Here is a 24,912-nt window from a genome sequence, read left to right on the forward strand (position 1 = left end):
TAATTTTCGTTGTGTTAAATGCATATTCTACATGTTAATCAGACCATATTAAGTCTGTTCCCTGGTGTTTCTGCTATAGTGCTTTTTTTCCCCACATTATTTTTCTGTTGCTAAGAAAACACATTCTGTAACTGTGGTCTCTTTATGACCACTGGCTGTCAGTGCTGATTATAATTTAAATAGCACAGGCAAAGAAAATTTAAATTTGAACCAGCAAATAGCTGTCATCAACACATTACTAAAACAAAGTCATTTGAAGGACCCAATGAAGTATATTAGCATTCGGACTCAGCAGGCTAAAAATGAAATTAGGCTGAATTTAAAATAACATTGTTTTTTGGTAAATCATAATAAATGTGCTTCTAAATAAGATAATTAGGCTGTGATCAATGAAAGAGAGGTTATTCCTGGAATGGAATACATTAAGGTGTGAAAACAGATTTAAATGGAAATATTCAAAAAATGCGATTAATTCTTTTACGTTTCATCAAACAAAGCTCAACTCCCTTACCTGTTAAAAACAAAAATAGAAACAAAAACAACCAAAAAAGCCCAACTGCTGCTTTTACCAACAATGAGGATGCTTTCAATGTATCGGTAAGAATGCCTTTTGCATCATTTGTCTAGTGGGAGTGATGAATTTGCATTTATCATCCCCAATCTCAACTGGTTTCTTCATGTTCAGGAACACTGGCTATGGGTACTGTGTATGGACAATGAAGATCATTAATAGTTTTAAGTATACAGGGTGCATAAAAGTGGCATTAGCACTTGTCAGGGAGGAGGGAAGAGATTCATCAAGAAGCAGCTATCTAGCCTGGGTCTTCAAGATTGAGTAGGAGTTCTTCAGTAGCATATTAGAGAACCTAAGGTAGGAAAAGCATGTTACAGCAGTAGGAAATAATAAAGAGCATAGTATGTTTGGAGAAAGGTGACCATAACTGAGGGTCTGTGGTGGGTGTTCATAGTGTTTGGGACTGGGAAGGTCAAACAGACCTATGGTTTATACTTGCTCATCTAGCCATGGGAAAGTACGAAGAACTTTGGCCAAATTATATACACAAGTGGTTATATATGTTTTAAATTTTTCTGTTATAATTTTAACACTTTATTATAGTACATATATAAATAATTTCTAAGTGGCAATGCTCCTGTAGAGCTTGTAGCAATAAACAAAAGCTCTTCTTTGTCCCATTGCTCTCTACTCTTCCTCCCCTGCCCTCTATTCCCTAGAGGTAACTGTGTAAATTCCTAACTCATGGGTTTATGTTAATTTTAAAAAATTAGTTGTATATGTTAACTTTTGAATTTTACTACAAAAGATAGAAGTTTAGTATTCTTAGAACCATATCCTTCTTACACCTTCTGCCAATTACCATTTCCCATTTCTTAATATAGATATTAATAGTTGGTTATTGATTAAACATCTATATTATTGTTTACATTCACATGTAATGTCAATATAATTATCATATAATTATGTAATAGGTGTATATGTATAATTATATATCATTAACATTATTAAGCCTATATAAATAGAATTAAAATCTGAGCTATGTAATGATTATTTTTCTATTCTTGTATAAATTTTTATTTTTCCTTAATTTTATGGGAATCAATTTTGATTTTTACTTGCTTGTTTTATTTATATCTATCACTAAATCATCTCAAACACTCAAAAATATAATCTCCTTCCTGCCTTTTTTTTCTTTTTTTGTTGAATCTCACATTTCTCCTAGAACCTTTTAACTTCTTACCAATCTTGAATGTTCTTTTCTTAATTTCTTTGAGGAAATCGTTTCTACTGTGAATTAGATACTGTGCCAAATTTTACAAATAAAAAGATGAACAAAATAAATGTGGACTCTGACTTCAGGGAGCTAATAGTCCAGTAAAGAAGAAAGTGGTAAGAATAAAAAACAATAAATAATAATTTAAAATGACAAAAGGTCAAGTGCCATAAACAAAACACACAGGAACAGACAAAAACCAGTAAGAGATGGGGAGTGAAGTTTTATTTTATATGAAGTGGCCCAGCAGGTTCTCGCCTAAGATTTTATCACCATTTATTTTTCACATATGACAGAAACAAAGTTCTGATCACATGGGTTATATGGTGAGAAATGAAACCAATATACTAGCACTAGGGATACTTTTCTGTCCCAGTGTTAAATAATACCAGGAATATATTTTCCTATCTCTATTTTAACAATGTTTACACCAAGCAAAACTAACTTCAATGCCTACTCCAGGAGATACCTCCTCCTGGAAGAAAAGACTGTGAACTAAGCATTGTCCTTATAAAGATGACAACTTTTTTTTTTTTTTTTTTTCTTCCTGAGACAGGGCCTCACTCTGTTGCCAAGACTGGAGGGCAATAGTGCAATCATTGCTCACTGCAGCCTCAACCTCCCAGAGAGGTTCATACCACCATGCCTAGCTAATTTTTCTATTATTTTGTAGATAAAACGTTTCACCACGTTGTCCAGGCTGGTCTCAAACTCCTGAGCTCAAGCAACTCACCACCTCAGCCTCCCAAAGTGCTGGGATTACAGCTGTGTATTAGTCCATTTTCATGCTGCTGATAAAGACATACACCCGAGAGTGGGTAATTTATAAAGAAAGATGTTTAATGGACTCACAGTTCCACATGGCTAGGGAGACCTCACAATCATGGTGGAAGGTGAAAGGCACTTCTTACATGGTAGCAGGCAAGAAGGAGAATGAGAGCTAAGAAAAAAGGGAGACCCCTTATAAAAATCATCAGATCTTGTGAGACTTATTCACTACCATGAGAACAGTATGGGGGAAACCACTCCCATGATTCAATTATCTCCCACTGGGTCCCTCCCACAACAAATGGGAATTATGGGAGCTTCAATAAGATGAGATTTGAGCGGGGACACAGCCAAACCATACCAAGGTGTCAGCCATTGTGTGTAGCCAAGATGAACACTTTATTAGGACTTGCTTCAGAACCCCTTGCCTTCTGTGTCTACCAATTCAAAGCTGTTAAATCATAAACTCTACCCAAACTCAACGAGTTGTCACCTCCTAAGGCTCACTCAGGTTAAGGTCCTATTTATCATATGAATGTTATAGTAGGTAGGCAGCCAGACAAGAGCAGGGCAGCAGAGGGCTCCCTCACCACCAAAAATGTCAGGTGATCATCAGGTATGGTCAGACAGTTGTTAAATTGTTTCTCTAAAATAATAATTGGTCATAGCCAGTACCAGGGAAAGGCAGTCTCCCAACAAATAGAAAAAACCTGGAACTGGTGATCCGCAGCTTCCCAATAAGATCTCAGAAGTTGGGGGAGTGGGCTCAAGCATGCACATTAACAGACAAAATGGTGACATTTTACTGGTATATGACCTTCCAGGGACATTTAACAGCTAAGGGAAGAACATCACAAGTGAGCATGTGCACAACTCCACTAAACACACTGTGCAGCTCACCTCCCAAGGGCGTGCAGGCCACTATGCATGTGGGCAGTCCACCCCAAGGGAAAGAATCTAGGGAAAAAGGATGTGAGACCCCGGAAGCATGCCAAGAAATCAAAGATCAAACAAGGCACTTGATCTCTCAAGTTGCCTGATTGACCCTCTTCCAAGTGTACTTTACTTTCTTTCATTTCTGCTCTAAAACTTCTTAACAAACTTTCATCCTGCTCTAAAACTTGCCTTAGTCTCTCCTGCCTTACACCTCCTCTGTCAAAATTTTTCTTTCAAAGAGGCAAGAAGTGAGGTTGCTGCAGACTCATACAGATTTACCACTGGTAACATTAAAACACTTCTAAAGGTCTGTCAAGGTGGCACTCCCTCATGCGGAAATAAGTCTAAAATCCTTAATTTTGCTGGCAGAATTTTGGAGAATCAACAGATGACAATGACATGCCAATAATCATAAAAATAGTAGTAGAGAGCCCAACCTCTACCCCAGAACTATGAATTGATAAAGTCTTTTAATCTACTACTATACTCAGCCTCAACCTGAGATGCAACATTTGCCTTTTGCTACCCCATTGTATCATACATTTCTCCCACCTCTAAGACAGCAGTACTCCTCTAAAATCAACCTCCTGCTTCAGCTCTTGATTCCATCTTTTCCCAATTCCTGAGGAGACTTTTCTTTGATTTTAGCACCTTCAATGACTTAATTAGAACTATTTTTAAATAAAAAAAATGAATTTCAAAAGCAGAAATCCTCTTATCAAAAACTGCATATAGTAAAATCTCATAGGATGAAATTCAAATTTTGTAGCTTGGTAATTGTGTAATTGTCACTTCTATAAGTTCTTAGAAATTGACCTATTCTGTGGCTTTGTCGTACTCAAATGTCTTTTTGGGACTCATCACTAAACATACAGCAGTAAAACTGGTTGAGTGAAATAGGAATGAGTGGGAATTGTGGATAACTGCAGAGTAATATTCTGTCTAAAAGTGGACAACCTCTACTTAGCTCCAGTTGATTTTTTCCATGTAAGAATGGGGTCAGATTGTGCTTGGTAAAGTCTCCATTTTAAGAATTTTAATCATAAATTTTTTTAATGTGGACAACTTATAATAGAAAATACCTGAAAACTACTCTGCTTGCCAAACAATACTCAATGGTAGAATCTAGCCAAGGATTACATCTTCCCGTGTTGAATTCAAGTGGATTTGTTATCTTTTTTTACAGGCAACTTTCTTTTTTTTTTTTTTTTTTTGAGACAGTCTTGCTCTGCTGCCCAGGCTGGAGGGCAGTGGTGCAACCTTGGCTCACTGCAACCTCTACCTCCCAGATTCAAGCGATTCTCCTGCCTCAGACTTTCAAGTATCTGGGTTACGGGCTTCCACCCCTAGGCCCAGCTAATTTTTGTATTTTTAATAGAGACCAGATTTCACCATGTTGGCCAGGCTGGTCTCAAACTCCTGACCTCAAGTGATACTCCCACCTTGGCCTCCCAAAGTGCTGGGATTACAGGCATGAGCCATGAGCCACTGTGCCTGGTCTGACAATTTTTCATTTTTGATTTTTCAGTCCTTGTTATGATGTTTACTTAAGTTCTTCTGTTTGTTCTGTACCTTATTCAAATACGCTCTTCAAACTTCATGTCAATCTTACCTCTTCTTTTCTATTGTTTCTATATCAATATCAGCCTCTTCTGAGATAATATACATTTATCTGAAGACCTAATCTGTGACTTTATAATATACTAAGTTTAATTTTTTGTTTTCCCAATACTTTTTTTTATCAAAGATGAAACTTTTATGAAAAACAAAAACTTGAGATTTTAGTCCAACCCCTCATTATGGAAAGATTTGGAAAGGTTAAGTAAATCCCCTAACATAATATTGTTAGTTGACTATTGATTCCACAGATTTTTTTAAATTGCCTTGGTGTGGTAGGTACTGAATACATACATGCTGATTTATTTTTAAAGTGTCTGTCATTTTAACACTTTCCTTGTCTTTTGTTATACTTTCTTAACATTTAAACAGAAAATTCTGAATTCAGAAATAAAATTCATGTTTTATAGCATATAATGTATAAACTGTAATTTTCCTCCAAAAAAAAATGTTTTTCTCAAAATAAATCTTCCCAAACTCAAAACAATAGTATGTGTTTGCATCTCCTGTTAAGCTGAAGAAAATTATTGTGCAAGTTGCTTTTATTTATGAAATGCAGCTGTGCCTCTGTTTAATTTTAAAGGCAGTTTAAACTGGTAACCATTCTGTTCTCAGAATTTTAAGGTTGCTTACCTATTAAAAATGTTAGTATTCATTTTTTTCTCAGGTGAATATTTGATAGTGGAAGATTTTTTTAATTACAAAGTATTTTGAATTTTTAGGAAACTATTACAGTTATGCAGCCAATATCCAAATAAATACCACCCAGAGGCAGGGTGCGGTGGCTCACGCCTGTAATCCCAGCATTTTAAGAGGCCAAGGCAGGTGGATCAACTGAGGTCAGGAGTTCGAGAACAGTCTGGCCAGCATGGAGAAACCCTGTCTCTGCTAAAATACAAACATTAGCAATGTGGGGTGGCAGACACCTGTAATTCCAGCTACTCGGGGGTGGGGGTGGGGGACTGAGGCAGGAGAATTGCTTAAACCGGGGAGGCACAGGTTGTAGTGAGCCAAGATCATGCCACTGCTCTCCAGCCTCGGTGACAGAGAGACTCCGTCTCAAAAAAAGTAAAAAATAAAAATAAAAATCCCCACCCAGATTTTACGTAAGAATTTGCAACATTTTCTCCAATCTGGAAAATTTAGGTACACATTGTCATTCTAACCAATACTATCCTCCTGAAACATGTAATATGATTAACATATAAATATTGACCATAATGTTTAGGCATGAAAGATTGGGCCTAAAGAAATGATTAGACTAAAGGCAGGCACAGTATTAAAGGATTCTCCATCTTTTAAAATCAGAATGTAATTTTTCAAAACATTAAATATATAGTCCTCAGTTCATAGTATATTATCATCACTGTTTTTTTTCTAGACCTTTATTTAATCTATGTGATATGGTTTGACTCTGTGTCCCCACCCAAATCTCATGTTGAATTGTAATTCCCAGTGTTCGGGGAGGTACCTGGTGGGAAGTGGCTGGATCATGGGGGTGGATTTCTCCCATGCTGTTCTCGTGATAGTGGATAGTGAGTTCTCATTAGATCTATTGGTTTAAAAGTGTATGGCACTTCCTCCCTTGCTCTCTCTCTGACATGTGATGACATGCTCATTTCCCCTTTGTCTTCTGCCATGATTGTAAGTTTCCTAAGCCCTCCAGGCCATGCTTCCTGTACAGCCTGTCGAACTGTGAGTTGATTAAACCTCTTCATAAATTACTCAGTATCAGGTAGTTCTTTATAGTAGTGCAGGAATGGACTAATACACTTGTGTTTCCTTTTATCTCCATATCCTACTCTCATTTCTCTTCCTCTGTAGATAACAATGGCTGAATAAACATGACTGTAAATACTTTGATATCTGTCTTATCAAAAGATGAGGTCTGCTTCCCCTCACTCTGAATCTGAGTTCACCTATGACCAACTACGTGATTCTAATTATGACGGAAGTGATGCAACATAAACTTCAGGACTAGACTTCAAGAGTGTTGACAGTCTCTGTTTTGCTCTCCTAATTTGATTACCTTTATGGAGAAACCATATAGAAAGGCCCTGAAGATACAATGGAGGAGAGGGTTGCAGCTGAGCAAAGCCTTCTAGTGTCTCTGCCAAAGTGTCAAACTTCTGATTGGGGAGGTCTTAAACATGACAGGCCAGTTCAACTACCGCTATAACACATCAGATGACCTCTATAGATACTAAGCAAGCAAGATACTACCTACTCCAGTCACCCGTGAATTCTTGGCTCATGGATCTGTGAGTAAAATGAATGATTATTGTTTAACATCAAGTTCTGGAGTCATTTGTTACTCATCAAAAGATAATGGGAACAATAGCCATTCTATTGTGTTTAATTTGTATCTTTTAAAAATATGTGTTCTTAAAGATTGTGTGTGTTTTGTGTATAGGTATTTTGATTTATTTTAATGATAGTACAAGAAAACCTTCTGTTTTTAACTAAACACCATGTTTTTGAGATCCATTTATGTCACAAGGTATGCATCTATTTATTGCTTCCATTTGTTGTGTAGCCTCATGTGTTCATCTACTACACATTTTACCTACTAATTTCTCACAGTGATGGATACCCAGGTTGCCTCCACATCCACATTGCTACACACAATGCTTGGATAAATATCCTGGAAAATTCCCTTTAACTACTTGTGTGAAAATTTCCTTGGGTTTGTAGAAGCAGATTAACCCTATCATAGGTTATGCCTACACCGTATTTGCCCAAGTAATGACACATCTCTCCAGTGCAGATGTACCAGTCTGCCCTTCCGCTAGCAATGCAGAGCATTCTTAAATCACCACATCTCTCCAATAACTGAAATTATTCAGCTTTCTCATTTTTCTATATTATAGTTCAAAATAAGATCTAGGTTTAAATGCATTTTTCTGACAATTAATTTTGAACTGCACTTTTTGTGCATGTTGGCCTTTTGGGTTTCCTTGATTATAACTTATGTGTTCATAGTTTTTGCCACTTGTCAATTAGGATTGCTGTCTTCTTCTTGTTATTTTTAGAAGTTTCTTATATATTACAGAGATTATTCACTTGCTGTTCAAGATGTTACAAATATCTTGACCCATTCATTGCTCTATTCATTTTTTCTGATGGTATCTTTATTGAACAGATATCCATACTTCAGTCTAATTAAATTAACCTTTTCTCTTATACTTACAAAAATGCTGTTAGCTCTATTTTTTTCCATTTATATGGAGATATAATTGAAAAATAAAAATCATACACATTTAACATGTACAACATAATGTTTTGATATATGTATACATTGTGAGAGGATAATAAGCTAATTAGCATATCCATCACCTCACGTTACCTTTTTTTGTGATGAGAACATTGAAGATCTGCTCTCTCAGCAAATTCCAAACATTCAACGCAGTATTATTAACTGTAGTCACCATGTTATACATTGGATCTCCAGAACTTATTTATCCTGCCTAACTGAAACTCTAATACTTTGACCAGTGTCTCCCTATTTCTCTTACCACCCAGCCTCTGGCAACTATCATTCTACTCTCTGTTTCTAGGAGTTAAAATTTTTTAGATTCTACATGTAAGTAAGATCATACATAATTTGTCTTTCTCTGCTGGATTATTTCACTTAGTAGAATGTCATCCAGTTTCACCCTTGTTGCTTCAAATGACAGGATTATCTTCTTTTTAAAGGCTGAATAGTATTCCATTGTTAAGTATACATTTTCTTTATCCATTCATTTGTCCATATATATTAGGTTATTTATATATCTTGGCTATCATGAATACTGAAATGAATATGGGAGTACAAATATATCTTTAAGGTGCTGATTTCATTTCCTTTTGATATATAGAGAGAAGTGGGATGGCTGGACCACATGGTGGTCCTATTTTCAGTTTTTTGAGGAACTTACTGTTTTCCATGATGGCTGTACCAATTTACATTCCCACTAACAGTATACAAAAATTTCATTTTTTCTTCTCAGAGTTCATTGTTAGTATGTGGAAACACAACTGGTTTTTTTATGTTGGCTTTTTATCCTGAAACTTTACTCAATTTGTTATTATTTCTAACAGGATTTTTTGTTGAGTCTTCAGTGTTTTCCATACAAAGATTATGTCATCTGCAAGCAGAGACAATTAATTTTCTTCCTTTCCAGTTTAGATGTCTTTTACTTATTTGTCTTGCCTAATTTCTCTGATGAGGAATTTCAGTACTCTGTTGACTAAAAGTGGTAAAATTGGGCACCCTTGTTTTTTCCTAATCTTAGATGAAAAGCTTTCAACTTTTCACCATTGAGTATTATGCTAACTGTGGGCTTGTCACATATTATTTATTATGTTGAAATTCATTCCTTCTGTGCTTAATATGTATCAGGAAAGAATGTTGTAACTTTGGAATGCTTTTTCTGCATCTGAAGTAATTGTATAATTTTTATTCTTAATTCTGTTAAGGTGTGGTATCACATTTATTGATTTGTATATGTTGAACCATCCTTGCATGCAGGAATAAATCTCACATGATTATGCTATATGGTCTTTTAATGTGAGGTTCATTTAGTTAGCTAGTAATTTGTTGAAGCAGGGATATTGGCCTGTAATTTTCCTTTTTTGTCCTGGTCTCTCTTTGGCATTAGGGTAATACTTGCCTAGCAAAATAAATTTGGAAGCGTTCCTTACTCTTTAATTTTTTGGATGACTTATTGACTTTGAGAAGAATTGACACAAATTATTCTTTAAATGTTCAGTAGAATTCACCAGTGAAGCTGTAAGGTTCTAGACTTTCTTTGTTAGGAGGTATTTTATTACTGATTCAATCTTTCAAATCATTATTGATATGTTCAGATTTTTATTTCTTCTTAGTTTAGTCTTGGTTAGTCATATCTTTCTCGGAATTTATTTCCTCTAGATTATCCAATTTGTTGGCACATAATTGTTCATAGTAGTCTTCTATAATTCTTTGTATTTCTGTGATAATAGCTGTAATGTCACCTCTATCATTTGTAATTTTGTCTTCTTTTTATTCACCTAGCTAAAGGTTTTAAAATTTTGTCTTTTAAAAAGCGTATCTTAATTTCATTGATATTTTGTATTGTTTTTCTAGTCACTATTTCATTTATTTCTGTGCTGATCTTTATTATTTCCTTCCTTTGGCTAAATTGAGGCTTATTTTTTCTATTTGAGGAATAAAGTTAGGTTGTTTCCTTGATCTTTCTTGTTTCTAAATGTAGACATTTATCACTATCAACTTCTCTTTAGAGCTACTTTTGCTAAATCTCATATATTCTAAAATGTTGTTTTCCATTTTTCTTTGTCTCAAAGATACTTTTTTATTTTTCTCTTTCTGCTTTGACTCATTGGTTGTTCAGGAGTATGTTGTTTAATTTCCACATATTTGTGAATTTTCCAGTTTTCCTCTTGTTAACTGATTTCTAGTTTCATACCATTAGTGACTAGAGAAAATACTTGATATCACTTCCATCTTCTTAAATTTGTTAAGATATATGACATAACTTATGATCTATTCTGAAAAATGTTCTGTGTGCACTTGAGAAGAATATGTATTGTACTGCTGTTTGGATGGACTGTTTTGTATGTGTCTGTTAGGTCCACATAATCTATACTGTTGTTCACATCTGTTTCTTATGAACTTTCTATCTAGATAATCTATCTATTGTTGTAAGTGGGGTATTGAAGTTCTCTACTATTACTGTCTAAGTTTATTTTTCAGTTCTATTAATATTTTATATATTTATGTTCTCCAATGTTGCCTGCATAAATATGTATAATTGCTACTTTCTCTTGATAGACTGACTACTTTTACATTATGTAGTGCCTTTGTCTATTGAGACAGGCTTTGACTGAAAGTATATTTTGTTTACATTTGTCTATATAAGTATAGCCACCCCAGCTCTCTTTTGTTATCATTTGCATGAAATATCTTTCTCTATTCCTTCTAGCCTCTGTGTACCTTAAAGGTAAAGTGAGTCTCTTTAGGCAGTAGGTAATTGGATCTTGTTTTTTTGTTTTTTTCTTGTTTTGTTTTTTTGTTTTTCTTTTTAAATTCACTCAGCCAGTCTTTGTCTTTTGATTGGAGAACTTAATTCATTTACATTTAAAGTAATTATGGATAAGCACAAACTTACTATTGCCATTTTGTTAATTGTTTTCTGATTTTTTTGTAGTTCTTTTGTTCTTCTTCTCTTGATGTTTCTTTGTGATTCAGTTATTTTCTATAGTGGCATGTTTGATTCCTTCCTATTTCTCTTTTGTGTGTCTACTAGATTTTATTTCTTTATGGTTACCATGAGGTATACAATGATGTATCTCTGAACTCTGTTCTTTTCCATTGGTTTATTTTTCTGTTCTTTATTCTTTCTTTTCTTAAGGGTTGATTTACCTATTGCTGGAAAAATATTCCTTTGTATGAACTTTGGAATAAATTTATTTTATAAGTAATTTGACTAAATTTTTATTTTGGTTACATTGGATTAACATATTTAATTGACATCTTTTTAATTTTAAGCCAAGTGTGCAATGTCCTCCATTTCTTCAGAACATCATCTCTGTTCAAACATTAAAAAATAATTTTGATGAGGGTTTTATATATTTTTCTGCAAGTTAATTTCTAAGTACTATATATTTAGTTGTTATTTTGGGTAATATCTTAGTTATTACTATACTTTCTGAATAGTGTATTGGAAATATCTCAGGGTATATAGTAATGAATATTTATTTTATACTCCTGTGTGTAATAATTGGCTTGAATAACCTGCTTAAAATGTCTCATCCTTGGGTCTACCCAGAGGAATAGGGTCTCCCTGGGGCATGATCTTCTTATAGTGGAGGTCAGAAGCTTCCAGAAAGGTAAGTAGAAACATTCAGTGCTCAGAACTTGCGTACACAGTGTCACACATAGTCACTTCTGCCCATATTCCATTGGCCAAAGGATATGACATTGTCTAGCCCAATATCAATTGAATGGGAATGTATACTTCTCTCATGCAGGTGGTTTAGTGGGAATGAAATTTTGCTGAGCAGTTACTATCTTCTACAACTAGCCAATTAGCCTGCTAAACAGGCCAAATGAGCTGATATCATCATGCTGTTAATTTAATAAAATTTTTATTTGAAGGAAAATGTTGGATTCAAATTATTATTTTTAATTCAAATATTTGATTTTTAAAATTTTACACATATAATTACATGCATTAATTGTAATTATTAGCTTTATTCTCAAAAATGTTTTCATTTTTAAACATGATATTGAACATTGAGTCATCTTAGAATATGGAAAAAATAATTTTATGAACCAATCAATTGTTACTACCTACTTTTACATGGGCACTTGAAATTATTTTCATGTTTGCCACACATTTTAGAATATTTGACACTGTATGCAAGATTCAATTTATATGTACAGTAAATCCTAATTGAATGTCATCAGTATATTCTTAGAAATTATAAATTTAAGTGAAATGATGTATAATAAAACCAATATTATACATGCAAAGAATATGCAACTTCACACCAACAGTGGCCCTATCTGGAAATTGATTTTTTTCTTATCAACATTATAATGACATTGAACAAAATTACATTCTTTGAGGATCTGCTTGTATAATTTTTTTATTTTATATACATGTTTTGTTTTTGGTGAATGTGTCCGTCATCCAACTTAGGATCTGAGGGCCCAAAGCTTTCTCAGTTCTATGTTAGGCAACTTAGTGGACAGAAATATATCATATATTTACTTGAGTTTCAGCAAGTCTATGTATTATTAATTATAAAATGAGTACTACATTTTAAATTAAATTGAAATAACCTAGATAGATCAAATTATTAGCAAAACAAATTATAGCAAATGTTCTTACATATAATGTAATAAAATCTTATCTTATACCAAACCACAGTAGTATAGTATGTCCTGACTTTACTGTTGAATATGTAATATATGATTGTATCTTAAAGACTGTTACATAATAAAAATCAATGTGAGTTATCTTGATAAATTATCTGAACCAAATTCCTTAGTGTAATCTAACATTGTTCTTATACTAAACTTTAAGAAAAATTAATTACTTTATTGAGCAATATTTTGGTTTTAAAGACTTTGGTCAAAATAGTCTGTTTTGTTTTATTAATTTTTAAAAGTAACACTTACCTTCATGAATGGACATAATTGCATTTACAGACACATGAAAAACTCTGGATTCAAATAAAAATGTATTTGGTAATATATTTTAGCATATTTTAATAGGGAATTAGAAGTCTTTTTCAAATATATATAATATATATGATTAAATTTTCATACATATCAGGAAAATTATGCTTAAATATTATGGAATAATGCTTTTACATAGAAAAGACCAGTGAAACACCATAAAGCAACAGCAAATAACTTTAGGCACAGTCTTGAACAACAAGAACAACAAAAAAACCTGTCATTGAACTGTCAGTTAATTTTTATAATAATTGAGGAATATTTGAGATACAACCTAAATCCATTTGTTTTCAGCTAAGCAAGGCATAAAAGCACAAATTCTGGCAATTTGACTAACTTATTAAAAGTAACGCTAGACTGACAATTTCAAAATGCCCTAGAATCTTTTCTAACATTGAGATTTTGTACTTCAGAAGTCCCATCTGCTATGGCAAATGAACAGTGTTCTTAAGTCTGCATCCACTAATCTAGAGACATGAAAGGGAGAAACTGGGGATATGTGGACCAAGTCTTAATGCCTTATAACCTCCTGAAGGACACATTTCTCCAATAATATGTATGAAAAAATTTCTTTTCATTGTAATATCCTTCAAAGGTACAAAAGATTAATTGTGGTTTAATCTTAATATCACATGTGTGTTTTACATTGAAAAGAAAGAGAAAACCCTAATATTCTTTTATGGTACCATTGTCAAGAAAATAGTATTCCTTAGACTATCTTTTATGGCTTTCGTTTTTTCCTAAGAATGATGATGTTTGGTGACAATTAATGTTAATAATGCTAGAGACCAAAAAGCTCTTCATCTTTTAAATGTGTATGAATCTTTTAACCTAGGTTAAAAGAGTATATTTTAGATTGACTTTGGTTTAATTTGTTATAGTATTCCTCCTTTATGTTTCTGTAAGATTTAATACCAAATTGAAACCAAGATAGTGATAAACAATCCTTTATTATTAAAAATTACATAGTATGTCTTCAAACTCGTGCTGAGGCTCAACAAATGATAAGAAATTTTAAGATGTAATTCCTCTTCCCATGGAAACATAAGACTTTAATTCATATGTATTTTTGGAACATCGCCACTGTTTGTGTACGTCATCAGCAGCATTCCAATAATGCATTAAATTATAGGATTTCTGTTTTACCGTTATTTTTGGCAGGATTAGAATTAAATAATAAAATAGTATAACTGTTCTATATATGGGAGTTACTTCAACAATCAATTTTACAGATTGTTTGTAAAAAGTTATCTTCAAATTTGCAAAATAGTGTTGCTTATTGTTTCTTAATGTTATATGCTTTATGAGTAACTGTGATTTCTTTCCCTTTGCTTAGAAGAAATCCAAACCAAAACTGACTTTGTTTCAACACTTCAAAAGGAGTTCTACCAAATGAAATAAAAATTGAATTGCTCTCAGAAATAAAATCACTTTAGTTGCCTTGAATCACAATTTGCGATTTTAAAGAGCAAAGAATTCTGCTAAGTGCATGTATGTCTGTGTTTTCTATCTTGTGTTCCTGCTTAAGTACCAGATGGAAGAATAATAGATTACTGACTGAACTCTGAAATTCACTTAGAATTCCACTTTTGCTGAAGTAGAAGACTAGTTTTATCTTAGCCACAACTGATTTTGACAGTCAGATATTAGTGTGTGATATTTTATATGATTTTCCTGTCTACAGTAATTTCCTAAGCTTTACTATCATACATATTATATTATCACAGGCTGAATATATTTGAAATATTTTAGGATGCAAATTACTTCAAGTGTACTCACCTATACCTTATTTTCAGATATTTAAGTAAGCAAGTGTTACTTATATTTTGGATTATCAACTTGATTTAAAAATATATTATCCCAGAATTTGGGAAGCACAAATTCTATTATCCATAAAGTATCTGTGTATTATATTTAAAATCACTATTACAAGAGTGAGCTGTAGAAATAAACACCTAATCTTTGTAGCAAATGAAGATTCCATTCCACTATACTGTCCTTGAACGTATTTCTTCTAATTTTTTCCATCTTCTTTCTTGGAGAAAGATTTAGAGAAAACATTTTGAAGAGGCTATGCAACTTCTAACAGTTTGTTGTCTGGTTGAATTGCTTGAACTCTCCAAACCCCTAGTATCTGTCAAAACATATTGCAAACAGAATTAAGTACTCCTAAATTCTTAGATTTCATTTCAAACATGTCCTTCTTCATTATTGTCCAAAGAGCTTTTTGTGCTTTTTTTTTCTACATTCTATATTCAAGTGATGAATTACCTACAAATATTGTGCCATTCACCACATGGCAAGATTCTCTTGTAGAATTTTTAATTTTTTAATAATGTAATGTGCTTGGAAAAGTGTATCTGTAGTCACATGACATATAATGTTTCAGTCAATGTTGGACCACATACACAAAGGTAGTTCCATAGGATTATAATGGAACTAAAAATGTATGTTGCCTAGTGATGTTTTAGCTGTCTTGATGTCATAGTGTAATGTATTCCTCACATATTTGTTGTTATGCAGGTATAAAAAGAAGTGTGCTACTGGTCATATAAAAGTATAGTACATATAATCATATATGGTACATAATATTATATAATAAATGACCATGTTACTTGCCATACTATGCTTTTTATTGTTATTTTAGAGTGTACTTCCACTCATATGTATGTAAATTTAAAGTTAACTATAAAACAACCTCAGGAAGCTCCTTCAGGAGGTATTCCGGAAGAAAGCAATGTTATAATGAAAGATGACAGTTCCATGCATTTTATTATTTCCCATGAAGACCTTCCAGTTGGACAAAATGTGGAGGTAGAAGACAGTGCTATTGATGATCCTGACCCTGTGTAAGCCTAGGCTAATGTGTGTGTTTGTATATTAGGCTTTAACAAAAATGTTTGATAAGTAATAAAATAGCAAAAAACTTATAGAAAAAGATATAAATAAAAAAATTGTATACAGCTATACAATCTGTTTTAAGCTAAGTTTTGTTGCAAAGAGTCAAAAAGTTAGATTTAAGAACTTATAACATAAAATGTTACAGTAAGCTAAGGTCAATTTATTATTAAAGACTTTTTAAATAAAATCAAGGTAGCCTAAGTGCACAGTGTTTATCAAGTCTACAATAGTGTACAATAATGCCCTAGACTTTCATTTTCACTCACCACTCACTCATTGATTCACCCATAGAAGCTTCCAGTCTTGTAAACTTCATTTATGGCAAGTGATACAGGAGTACTAGTTTTATTTTTTATACTGTATTTTTAGTTTACCTTTTCTATGTTTATATATATTTAGATACATAAATACTTACCATTATTTTTAATTGCCAATTCAGTAGAGTAACATGCTGTTCAGGTTTATAGCTTAGGAGTCATAGGCTATATCTTATTACATTAAGATATGTCTCATGTATGCCAATTTTGCTGAGAGTTTTAATCATAAAGGATGCTGGATTTTGTTGAATGCTTATTCTGCATCTATTGAGATGATCACGTGATTTTTGTTTTTAATTCTGTTTATGTGGTGTATCATATTTATTGACTTGCACATGTTAAACCATCCCTGCATCCCTGGTATGAAACCTACTTGATCATGGTGGATTATCTTTTTGATATGTGGTTGGATTTGGTTAGCTAGTATTTTGTTAAGTGTTTTAGCATCTATGTTTATCAATGATATCAATCTGTAGTTTTCTTTTTTGGTTGTTTCCTTTCCTGGTTTTGGTATTAGAGTGATGATGGCTTCATAGAATGAATTAGGGAGAGTTTCTTCTTTCTCTGTCTTGTGGAATAGTGCCAAAAAGATTGGTACTAATTCTTCTTTGAAAGTCTGGTAGAATTCTGCTATGAATCTGTCTGGTGCTGGACTTTATTTTGTTGGTAATTTTTAAAATTACCATTTCAATCTTGCTGCTTGCTATTGGACTGTTCAGGATATCTAATTCTTCCTGATTTAAGCTAAGAGGATTGTATTTTCCCAGGAATTTATCCATCTCTTCGAGGTTTTCTAGTTTATGTGCATAAAGATGCCTATAGTAGCCCTGAATGATCATTTGTATTTCAGTGGTGCCAGTTGTAGTATCGCCTATTTTGTTTCTTAGTGAAGTTATTTGGATTTTCTCTCTTCTTTTCTTAGTTAATCTTGCTAATGGTCTGTCAATTTTATTTATCTTTTCAAAGGACAAGCTTCTTGTTTCATTTATCTTTTGTGGGATTTTCTTGTTTCAATTTCACTTAGTTCTGCTCTGATCTTGGTTATTTCCTTTCTTCTGCTGGGTTTGGGTTTGGTTTGTACTTGTTTCTCTAGTTCCTTTAGGTGAACTTAGAATGTCAGTTTGTGCTCTTTCAGTCTTTTTGATGTTGGCATTTAGGGCTATGAACTTTCCTTTTAGCACTGCCTTTGCTATATCCAAGAGATTTTGATAGGTGTAGTCATTATTGTCATTCAGTTAACAAATTTTTTTAAATTTCCATCTTGATTTGTTTTTGACCCATTGCTCATTCAGGAGCACATTTTGTTATTCCCATAGTTTTGATGGTTCATTTTGGAGTTTGTTTCCAGTTTTATTCCACTGTGGTCTGAGAGTGCTTGATATCATTTCAATTTTCTTAAATTGATTGAGGCTCATTTTATGGACTATCGTTTTATGTCTATCTTGAAGAATGTTTCATGTGCTGTTGAATAAAATGTGTATTCTGTGGTTGCTGGATGAAATGTTCTGTATATATCTGTTAAGTCCATTTGTTCCAAGGTACAGTTTAAATCCATTGTTTCTTGATTTTCTGTCTTCGTGACTTGTCTAATGATGTCAGGGGAGTATCGAAATCTCCCACTGCTATTTTGTTGCTATCTCTCATTTCTTAGATCTATTAGTAATTGTTTTATAAATTTGGGAGCTTCAGTGTTAGGTGCATATATGTTTAGGATTGTAACATTTTCCTGTTGGACAAGGCGTTTTATCATTATATAATGTCCTTTTTTGTCTCTTTTAACTGCTATTGCTTTAAAGTTTGTTTTCTCTGATATAAGAATAGCTACTGCTTCTCACTTTTGGTGTACGTTTACATGAAATGCGTTTTTCCACCCCTTCACTTTAAGTTTATGTGAGTCCTTACGTGTTAGATGTGTCTCTTGAAGGCAGCAGATAGTTGGTTGGTGGGTTATCTATTCTGCAGTTCTGTATCTTTTAAGTGAAGCATTCAGGCCATTTACATTCAATGTTAGTATTGAAATATGAGGTATCATTGCAATCATCATGCTCTTTGTTGCCTTTATACTTTGGTTGTTTTGTTGTTGTTTTTTGCTTTTGCTTTTTAACTTGAATTTTTGTTTTATAGGTCTTGTATGATTTATGCCTATGTGATTATAGCCTATAAATTTAATTTATAATTAAATTCTGTTTTGTTGTGTTTCCAGGGTTTGTTTCAAGACTTAGAGCTCCTTTTAGCAGTTCTTGTATTTGTGGCTTAGTAATGGTGAATTCTCTCAACATTTGTTTGTCTGAAAAACACTGTATTTTTCCCTCATAGATGATGAAGCTCAGTTTTGCTGGATACAAAATTCTTGTCTGATAATTGTTTTGTTTGAGGAGGCTGAAGATAGGGCCCCAATCCTTTCTAGCTTGTTCTAGGGTTTCTGCTGAGAAAACTGCTATTAATTTGATAGGTTTTCCTTTATAGGTTACCTGGTGCTTCTGTCTCACAGCTCTTAAGATTCTTTCCTTCATCTTCACTTTGGATAACCTAATGACAATGTGTCTAGGTGAAGATCTTTTTGTGATGAATTTCCGGGTGTTCTTTGTGCTTCTGCATGCTGTCAGAGGAAATGTCTAGTGCTGAAGGCTGTTTTTCAGATTATTTTGTCCTACGTGGTTTTCCTTGATGCAGTACTCTCCCCTTTTCCTGTGAATGTGGCTTCCTGTGAGTTGAACTACAGTGATTATTGTCTCTCTTCTGGATCTAGCCACCCGGTAAGTGTATGTGGCTCCAGGCTGGTACTGGGGGTTGTCTTCACAGAGTCCTGTGATGTGAATCATCTATGGGTCCCTTAGCCTTGGATACCAGCACCTATTCCAGTGGAGGTGACAGCGGGTCACGGGTTGTGCAATGGACTCCATGAGGATTCTTAGCTTTGATGGTTTAATGCTCTAGTTTTGGGCTGGTTGGCCTCCTTCCAGGCACTTTCCAGAGAACATCCGCTGTGGTAGCATGGGGAGGAACAGGTGGTGGGCAGAACCTTAGAACTCCTAAGATTATATGTCCTTTGTTTTCAGCTACCAGGGTGGACAGGGAAAGGCCATTAGGTGGGGATGGGGCTAGGCATCTCTGAGCTCAGACTCTCTTTGGGTGGGCCTTGCTGCAGCTGTTGTGGGGGATGCGGATGCGATTCCCAGGTCACTGGAGTTGTGTACCTAGAAGGATTATGGCTGCCTCTGCTGAGTCATGCATGTTTTCAGGGAAGTGGGAGCAAGCTGGCAGTCACAGGCCTCATCCAGCTCCCATGAAAACTGAAGGGCCAGGCTCATTCCCATCATATTCCCCCAAACAGCCCCAAGTTTGTTTCCAGGTGGTGGGCAAGATGGGCTTGAAAATCTGCCTCAGGCTACCCACCTCCGAGCTGCAAACGAAAAGGGCATGGTTCTTCCCCTGCTTGTGGACTCTGCACACCAGATTTGCACCCTCCCCCGAGTTCTGGCCAGGAAGTTTCTCACCCTGTTCAAATTGTTAACAAAGTTCAGCTAGAGATTTCCTTCTCCCTGTGGAGTTTTATCCCCTGCTCTTCTGCCACCCTCTGGATGGATCCTGGTGACGCCAGGCAGGAATGGCATGCTTGGGGAGCCAGCAAGCTCCCAGGGCCTTTCTGCTGCTTTCTCTACCCCTTATTTCGCTTGGCTCTCCAAACTGAATCAGCTCCAGGTACAATAAAAAATTTCTCCCACAAACAGACCTTCAGTTTCTCCAGTGAGGGTGTGTGTTCAGGAGAGGAGGGTCTCCCTTTCCTACTTCTGCAGTTGGGGCCCTCACAATATTTGGTGTGTCTCCCAGGTCCTGCAGGAGCAGTCTGCTTCCTTCAGAGGGTCTGTGCGACCTCTTGAGATTGTTGGTTTGTTCTCGCAGTCAATCTGTAGCTAAAATTCACGATGCGAGCCTCCGCACACTGCTCTGTCCAGAGCTGCAATCTAGTCCTGCCTCCAGTCTGCCATGATGATCCAATCCTGTATATTTTTTCTCAATATTATTAATTTTCTATATTCATTATTTCTTTCCTTCTGCTTCCTTTGACTTAACTTTTTTACTAGTTTAAGTTGGAAGCTTATGTCATTTATTTTAGATCTTTTTACATTTTGTAATTTAATCCTGTAGTGCTGTAATTTCACTCTAAACATTGCTTTAGCTGAAAACAATAAATTTTGATGTTCTATTTCATTTTCATTCTACTCAAAATGTTATAATTTCCTTTGTGATTTCTGATTTGACAAATGGTGTAGTTATAAGTATGTGGGCTTTTCCAGGTGTCTTTCTGTCATTGATTCAATAAACTGAATTTTATTATTGCCCAGTAATCTGTGTGATTTCTACTTTTAAAATTTGTTTAAAGTTGGTTTTAAAGCATAGAATATAGTGCATCTTGGGGAGTGCTCCACGTGCCATTGAGAATATTATGCATTCTCTCACTGTAGGGGGAGTTTTCTATAAGTGTCAATTAGATTACTTTGGGTGATAGTGTCATGCAGGTCTTCTAGTTTCTTATTAATTTTCTCACTTCTTGTTTAATCAGTTACTAAGAAAGGAGTTTTGAAGTCTAATACTATAATTTTAGATTTGTCTAGTTCTGTATTGAATTTCACTGTTTTTCATCCCACGCATTTTGGCATGCTGTTGTTAAGTTCACACATATTCAGGACAGTTACACTCTTTTGAGAATTAATTCCTTTATAATTTTATAACTTACACCTTTCATATAAGGTAATTTATCAATATTTATTTTTTCAGCTTTCATTTGATGATGATATAATTGTATGTTTTTTTCATACTTTTACTTTTTATCTACCTATGTCATTTTATTTGAAATGCATTCTTGGTAGATACCAGAGTTGAATTTTACTATTTCATCAAACCCGATAGTATCCATGTTTTAATTGGTATGTTTAGACCGCTTATAATTAATTTTGTTATTAATGGGGTTGGAGTAAAACTTACTATCATGCTATTTCTTATTTGTTCTGTCTCTTTGTTTCTTTTAACAATTTTTCTGACTTTTTAAAGATTATTTACATATATTTGGAGATTCTATTTCATCTTCACTAATTATTATTTATGTTTTTAAAAAGAATTTTTAGTAATTTCCCTCAGGGTTACAATATTAGGTTGGTGCAAATATAATTGCAGTTTTTGCCATTACTTTCAATGTACCAACCTAATATATATCCTTAATCAGAGTATACATTAAACTCATGTTATATAGGTTCATATGTAGTCCCAATTCTGTCCTCTGATTTTTTTTTCTGCTATTAGCATATACTTTGGCATTATGTGCGCTAACTCAAAATATCTTGTTAACTATTTTCATTTTAGGAAGTCAGTAATTCTTTAAAGCAATTAAAAATAAAAGAATTTTATAATTATCTTTATTCTACTTTTAGCACTTTTTTATTTCTTTGTGTAGATACAAGTATTTGAATTTTTAAAATTGTTGTGGGTACATAATAGGTATATATATTCATAGGACACATGAGATATTTTGATATAGGCAAACATGCATAATAATGTCAGGGTAAATGGGGTATCAATCACCTCAAGCATTTGTCTTTTTTGTGTGTGTTACATTCCAATTCTACTTTTAGTTATTATAAAATGTACAATAAATTACTATTGGCTGTAGTCACCCTGTTACGCTAACAATACTGCATCTTCTTCATTCTGTTCAACCATATTTTTGTACCCATTAACCATTCCGACTTTTCCATGGCCACTACCCTTTCCATCCTCTGGTAAACATCCTTCTACTCTCTCCCTCCATGAATTCAATTGTTTTTATTTTTAGCTTCCACAAATGACTAAGAATATGTGAAGTTTGTCTTTCTGTAGTTTATTTCACTTAATGATCTCCAGTTCCATTCATGTTGCAAATGACATTATCTTATTCTCTTTTATGGCTGAATAGTGAATGGATGAATTGATAAGGAATGTTTCTTTCTGTTGATGGACACTTAGGTTGCTTCCAAATCTTGGCTATTGTGAATAGTGCTGCAGTGAACATGAGAGAGCAGGTATCTCTGATATATTAGTTTCCTTTCTTTGGGGTATATGTATAGCAGTGGGATTGCTGGATCACACGGCAGTTCTATTTTTAGTTTTTTGAGAAACCTCCATACTGTTCTCTGTAGTGGCTACACTAATTTACATAACTAAGAAAAATGCACTGGAGTTCCCTTTTCTCCGCATCCTTGCCAGCATTCATTATTGCCTTTCTTTTGGACAAAAGCCATTTTAACTGGGGTGAGATGATATCCCATTGTAGTTTTGACTTGCATTTATTTGATGATCAATGATGTTGAGCGTCTTGTTTGCCATTAGTATTTCTCCTATTTTGAGAAATGTCTATTCAGGTCTTTTGCCCATTTTTAAATTAGATCATTAAAATTTTTCCTAATAGAGTTGCTTGATTTCCTTATATAGTCTGCATATCAATCTATTTTCACACAGCTGATAAAGACATACCTGAGACTGGGAAGAAAAAGATTTAATTGGACTTACAGTTCCACATGGCTGAGGGGGCCTCAGAATCATGGCAGGAGGCAAAAGGCACTTCTTTACTTGGTGGCGACAAGAGAAAATTAGGAAGAAGAAAAGCAGAAATCCCTGATAAACCCATCAGGTCTTGTGAGACTTATTCACTATCATGAGAATAGCACAGGAAAGACTGGCCCCCATGATTCAATCATCTCTCCCTGGGTCTCTCCCACATCATGTGGGAATTCTGGGAGATAAAATTCAAGTTGATATTTGGGTGGGGACACAACCAAACCATTATGAGTCTGGTTATTAATACCTTGTCAGATGGATAGTTTGCAAATATATTCTCCCATTTTGTTGGTTGTCTCTTTGTTGATTGTTTTCTTCACTTTGCAGAAGCTTTTTAACTTGATATGATTTCATTTTGTCCATTTTTGTTTTAGTTTCCTTTGCTTGTTCAGTATTACGCAAAAAATTCACACAGACCAATGGCTTGGAGAGTTTCTGCAATGTTTTCTAGTAGTAGTTTCACAGTTTGAGGTCTTACATTTAAGCCTTTAATCTATTTTGATTTGATTTTTGTATATGGCAAGAGATAGGGGTCTAGTTTCATTTTTCTGCATATAGATATCCCATTTTCTCAGCACCATTTATTGAAGAGACTTTCCTTTGACCAAATGTATGTTCTTGGCATCTTTGTCAAAAGTAGCTACTCCTGCTTCTTTTGGTTTACATTTACATGGAATATCTTTTTCTATCTTTTTATTTTCAGTCTACATCTGTCTTTATAGGTGAAGTATGTTTCCAGTAGATAATATATTATTGGGTCTTTTTTTTTTTTTTTTTTTTAACTTTTAAGTTCCAGGGTACATGCACAGGATGTGCAGATTTGTTACACAGGTAAACATGTGCCATGGTAGTTTGCTGCACAGATCGACCCATCACCTATGTATTAATCTCATCATCCATTAACTATTCCTCCTGATGCTTTCCCTCCCCTCACCCCCAGGCCAAACAGGCCCCAGTGTGTGTTGTTTCCCTCCCTGTGTCCATGTGTTCTCATAATTCAGCTTCCACATTTAAGTGAGAATACCTGGTATTTGGTTTTCTGTCCCTACATTAGTTTGCTGAAGGTAATGGCTTCCAGCTTCATCCATGTCCCTGCAATGGACATGATCTCATTCCTTTCTATGGCTGCCTAGTATTCTATGTGTATATGTACTACATTTTCTTTATCCAGTCTATCATTAATGGACATTTGGATTGATTCTATGTCTTTGTTATTGTGAATACTGCTGCAGTGAACATATGTGTGCATGTATCTTTATAATAGAAGGATTTATATTCCTTTTGGTAGATACCCAGTAATGGGATTGCTGAGTCAAATGGTATTTCTGGTTCTAGGTCTTTGAGGAGTTGCCACAGTCTTTCACAATGGTTGAACTAATTTGCATTCCCACCAACAGTGTAAAGGCATTCCTATTTCTCCACAGCCTCACCAGCATGTTGTTTCTTGACTTTTTAATAATTGCCATTCTGACTGGCATGAGGTAGTATCTCATCGTGGTTTTGATTTGCATTTCTCTAGTGATCAGTGATGTTGAGATTTCCTTCATATGTAACATTCATGCTACATGTTACATATGCTTTTTTCATATAACATTAATGTTGGCTGCATGAATGTCATCTTTTGAGAAGTGTCTGTTGGATGTTATTTTTTAAAATCAATTCAGTCACTCTGTCTTTTTTGGAGAATTTAATGCATTTACATTTAGTGTGATTTTTAATAAATAAGGACTTACTCCTGCTATTTTGTTGTTTGTTTTCTGGTTAT

The sequence above is a fragment of the Theropithecus gelada genome, chromosome 5, assembly GCF_003255815.1.
Source record: "Theropithecus gelada isolate Dixy chromosome 5, Tgel_1.0, whole genome shotgun sequence".
NCBI classification, from domain to species: domain Eukaryota; kingdom Metazoa; phylum Chordata; class Mammalia; order Primates; family Cercopithecidae; genus Theropithecus; species Theropithecus gelada.